Source organism: Sarcophilus harrisii, chromosome 4, assembly GCF_902635505.1.
Source record: "Sarcophilus harrisii chromosome 4, mSarHar1.11, whole genome shotgun sequence".
NCBI lineage: Eukaryota > Metazoa > Chordata > Mammalia > Dasyuromorphia > Dasyuridae > Sarcophilus > Sarcophilus harrisii.
Window position 1 is genome coordinate 427898854 of NC_045429.1, and position 5685 is coordinate 427904538.

The 5685-nt window shown below is 35.9% G+C and overlaps 1 pseudogene across 1 annotated transcript; it reads right to left on the bottom strand.

Moving 5' to 3' along the window:
* Positions 1-3969: 3969 nt before the first annotated feature.
* Positions 3970-5191, bottom strand: LOC116423439 (annotated as a pseudogene). Its single transcript, XR_004234052.1, has one exon. The product of XR_004234052.1 is annotated as a fructose-1,6-bisphosphatase 1 pseudogene (transcript).
* Positions 5192-5685: the final 494 nt, after the last annotated feature.

Consider the following 5685-nt stretch of genomic DNA (forward strand, 5'->3'; position numbering starts at 1 on the left):
TTTGGGTGGCTTTTCTGCTCTGGAGGTATGCACTAACAAAACGTTTTCCTCCTTTCATATACACATGTTAATTAGCAATGTGAGCAATATTTCCTACCATACTTCACTCCCAATATTTTTGAGATGTTTGTATAAAATGGAATTTAATGTTCACCTATGATTGTATATGAACCACAGAGGAACCCATTTATTAATAATAAACTTTTTTAATAGTTAAATGTTACAGGGAAAATAATAAAAAAAAACTGGGAAACATTAAAAAAATATATTTAAAGCATCCTTGGAATTTACTAAACTCAGGGGATTAAGGTTTATGACACTGAAGTAGCTTTCTTGTTCCTAAATTAGAAAGAGCCAGCTCACTAGGAATCAATAGATACTGTTTCAGTTTCTGACAAGCAGACCAGCATGGTCAACACAGAAGCTAGAAAGCTACGTCCACTTGAACCAATGCTCTATCTTTGGTGAATATCCTTTCCTTGACATAGTGAGAATGCCCTCTTTTGTTAATTTTTGTTACATGTTGTATTAATGTGTCAGATTTATGAAACTGTTTGATTGTGCCTAAACATCCGTAGGTTTTTTTCCCCCACTTATCCTTGTTCAGACTTGTAAATAACCATGGTTTAAGCCAGATGTGTTGCTGAGGATCATGGGTGTAGTGAGGTGGTTGATGGGAAGGAGAGAAAATGTTGAGAAGAGCACTGATTGCTAGGCTTAAAATCAAGAAAACGGGGGTTTAAATGCTATTTTAAGAACTCTGGGTAAGAAATTTAACTGCCCTGATATGAAATGTTCTATTCCAATGAAGTCTGTAATCAACTAACTTGACAAAGACTCTGTCACCTTCTATCCTCTCCTGACATGCCCTGAGTAGCAATTGATGCCTCTCTTCTGGCCTGATACGTGGGGAAAAAAATGCAAATTTACTTAGATAATAAGTCATAATTATTACTTTGTGATCCAAAATAAATTTAGTCCAAAGTAAATGTAGTCAAAATTAAATTTGTACAATAAATTAAAGTCACAATCTAATGAATTTAACCCTGGATTTCAGATAGGCAATGTGTATCTGTGTGTTTGTCATTATTTTTTTTTTCATAAGATGAGGTAAAAGTTAGAACTATAATTTCATGGGTGTGAAGAATTCCTTAGTTTGAAAATTACTCCCACTGATGCACACTTGGCTGCAAAATCTGAACAATTTTAAGAGTTGCTGGAGGCACTGAGAGGTAAAATTATTTGACCATAGTCAAGCAGTGACACTTTCTGTTAAACATCAATCCATTTATTTATAATGAGCTCTGAATGTCACTCTCCTGTTAAGAAGATTTCATTGAGCTCCTTCTTTCTCTTCCTATCATTGGAGCATGGAGGGGAAACTTGGCCTCCCAACAAGGGCCCATTCTTTTTTCTTCCTCTTATTGGTAAACTTTTTCCTTACTTTTGAGATTTTTATTAACTGATTTCTTTCTTAATTTTCTAATCTTACTTTTTTTTTCTCCTACCAATTAAGGGATCATTAAAAAATCATCCCTCCCCTTTATTCTCTTTTGCATGTTTTTTTTCTTTTTTTAATAATTTTTTTTCTTTTTTAGGTTATATGTGTACATTAATTTTTTACATATTTCCATATGAGTCATGTTGGGAGAGAAAAAAACAAGACAAATGGGGAAAAGCACAAGAAAGAAAAAATAATTAAAAAACAATGAAAATAGTGTGCTGATCTACATTCAGTGAACATAGCATGTGTTTATTTACATTTATTCTCAATAGTTCTCTTTCTGTTTTCTATTCAAAGTTTATTGAGATTGCTTTGGATAACTGAATTGCTGAAAAGAACCAAGTCTATCATAGTTGATGGGATCACACAATCTTCTTATTGCTGTGTATGATATTTTCTTGGCTCTGCTTGTTTTACTCAGCAACAATTCTTGTAAATCTTTCCAGAATTTTCTAAAATCAACTTGTTCATCATTTTTTATAGAACAATAATATTCCATTATTTTTATATACCATAAATTATTCAGCCGTTCCTCAATTGATGGGCACCTGCTCATTTTCTAATTCTTTACCACCACAAAAAGAGATACTACAAACATTTTTTAAAATTATTATAACTTTTTATTGACAACATATGCATGGGTAATTTTTTACAACATTATCCCTTGTACTCACTTCTGTCCCAACTTTTCCCTTCCCTCCCTCCACCTAAATGGCAAGCAGTCTTATACATGTTAAATATGTTATAGTATATCCTAGATGCAATATATGTATGTAGAACTGAACAGTTCTCTTGTTGTTTGGATTCAGAAGGTAAAAATAATCTGGGAAGAAAAACAAAAGATGCAACCAGTTCACACTCATTTCCTAGTGTTCCTTCTCTGGGTGTAGCTGATTCTATCCATTATTGATCAATTGGAACTGAATTAGATCTCTTTGTCAAAGATATCCACTTCCATCAGAATATATCCTCACACAGTACTGTTGTTGAAGTATATGATGATCTCCTAGTTCTGCTCATTTCACTCAGCATCAGTTCATGTAAATCTCTCCAGCCCTTTCTGAAATCATACTGCTGGTCATTTCTTACAGAACAATAATATTCCATAACATTCATCTACCACAATTTACCCAACCATTCTCTAATTGATGGGCATCCATTCATTTTCCAGTTTCTAGCCACTACAAAAAGGGCTGCCACAAACATTTTGACACATACAGGTCCCTTCCCTTCTTTAGTCTCTCTTTGGGATATGTCTATTCTACAAACATTTTTGCACGTCGGGTCTTGTCCCTGTTGTATGATCTCTTTGGGATATAGACCCAGTTGTAGCACTTCTAGATCAAAGGGTATGCACAGTTTGATAACCCTTTGGATATAAGTCCAAATTGCTTTCCAGAATGTTTGGATCAGTTCACAACTCTACCACAATGCATTAGTGTACCAGTTTTCCCACATCCCCTCAAATATTTATCATTATCTTTTCCTGTCATTTTAGTTATTCTGATAGGTATGAAGCACTACCTCAGAGTTGTTTTAATTTGCATTCCTCTAATCAATGATAAATTAAACTTTTGTGAAAGAAATTTTCCTTCTCGCCATTCTGTTCACTAACCCTCTCCCCTTTCTTTCTATTCTGAACTTTATATTTTGATATATGGTTAATTTATCTGGTTTTAGATTTCATTGTGTTCCTTGTAGAGCTGAATGAATTTTAAAGCATCTCTTCTAAATTATTGCTAAAGTATTGTCTTTGCATATGTAGCTTCATCATCTCTTTCTTCTTTTTGTCCTTCATTTAAAAAAGTATCAATGTTCCATGGTAAGAATGAACACATCTCAAATTGTAGAGTCCATTTCAGCTCTTCCTTCCAGCAATCATTCTCTTTTCCATTTGCAAAGCAATCTTATCTCTGGCTCTACTACTAAATAATTTTCCCCATTACTCCTTTAATAGAAGCCTACTTACTTTGGGGGGTGGGAGCTGGTTGCTTCAAGATCTCTAATTTCTTTTCAAAACACTATGGACTAAATTTTATGGAATTTATCCTTCACACATCTCTTGTTTCAATCTCTTCTTCCTACCACCTCTCCTATTCTTCTATATCCTCTGTTCTTATTAAGAAATTATAGTTATTTTTCTTTAATTATTCATCCATATGTTTAATTAGAATACATCAACATTTCCTATTTTCTTTTTCCTCTCACTTCATTTGTAATTTTGTTACACAAAACTAAGTTCATAGTTTCTTTTAAGTTTCTTTAGCAACAATTTGTTTTGTTTTTTTTTAAAGGAATGGCAATTTTATTTTCTCTTTTGGTTCCCTGCCTCTCAAAAAAATCTTTCCCATTTGTGGCACTATAGAAACTACATTTTGGTTAGGGTGCCCAAAGCATCATACAATATTTTGTGTATCAAAAGAATTGCGGGAAATAAAAATGTGTTTTGGTATTGGTCTGCCACGGAAGTTTATCAGTTCCCAGAGAGCCCTTTGATCTTTGGCTCTATTCTTTTTGGTGTCTTGGCCTGAGTAGGAAGATGAGATCTTCACTTAACAGCATGCTTCTTGTAAATCTCTATGAATTCATTCACATCATCAGGGGACCCCAGAATCATTGGTGCTCTCTCATGGATGTCAGTGGGAACAATATCCAGTACAGCTTTATTTCCTGGGTAGCCAGTCCTTCAGCTTTTTCCATGACAAAGGCCATCGGATTACACTCATACAGGAGTCTCAGCTTTCCTTTAGGGCTCTTTTTGTTGGCTGGATACAAAAAGACTCCTCCATACACCAGTGTTTGGTGCACATCTGCCACGATGGAGCCCACATATCTTGCGCCATAAGGAGCTGTGTTATCCTGGGGAAATTTCTTCTTCTGGATATATTCTGTGATTGCAGGATCAAAATCCCTGGCATAGCCTTCATTAAGACTGTAGATATTACCTTTCTTCTTTATCTTCACATCCTTTTCAACCAAAATGAATTCCCCAATAGCCGGATCCAGCATAAAGCAGTTGACTCCACATGCCATAGCCAGCACCAACATTGTGGCGCTGCCATAGAGTGCATATCCAGCAGCCACTAGATTCCTGTCAGGCTGCAAGGCATCCTTTTCAGAAGGCTCACCATCTGAAGTCTTTCTATAGATGGCAAAAATAGTTCCAATGGATGCAAGGCAGTCAATGTTAGAAGAACCATCTAGAGGATCAAAACAGACCACATATTTACCCCTTTTTTCTGGTTCTACTATTATGGCATTTTTATTTTCTTCTGACACAAGAACACATGTAGAAAAGGATGACTTTAGCATATTAATAACCAGGTCATTGGAGAGAACATCCAGCTTCTTTACTTGGTCACCAGTGACATTGGTAGAGCCAGCAATTCCATAAAGATGGGCTATGCCTGCTTTCCGCACAGCAGAGGAGATGGCTTTGACAGCCGTGCAAAGGCTGTTAAGCAACTGGGTCATCTCGCCGGTGCCTTTGGCTTTCCTGCCCTCCTCCATGACGAACCGGGTCAGGGTGATGACATCGGTATCGAAGACAGACTGGTCACTCATGATTGGGTCTGAGGAGTGGATGCTCTAAAAGCAAGAGCAGCCCTGAGCAGCGGGAGAGGGTCGGCTGGGAGTCTGAGCGGGTCTCAGCACGCGGGTGTGTGCGTTAGAACCTGCAGGTCTCTCTACCTCAGAGGGCTCTCTGGTCAGTCTCTCTTTAGCAACAATTTGTAACCAAAACTTTAATCCTGTGGGTGTTACAAAACAGATTAAAACTATATCATGAAAAAATCTTGCAAAGTAACTCAAAAAGTTTCACTTCTATAATGTATTCTTAAAATGGAAGTTTGTGTGAATGTTTATTTTGAATATTACCAATTACTTACCATGCATAAACTACAGAAAATTACATGACCTAAAGTCAAAAAAAAAAAATGTCTTGAAATCTATTCAGGTTTTCATTTAAGTGTCTACTTAGACATTAATGTGTCTCCTTAGAATGGATTTTTCTTTTCTTTTCTAAAACTGCCATCACACATTTTGAACAACACTGAATTTGGCATGTTTTAAGTTTCCAAATTTACATTCTGTTCTGTTCTATGAAGATCTTTGGGACAATGTATATGTTTAATTGAGGTTGTACATATAATTCTGCTTCAACCAAAGACCAAGGCTTTCTC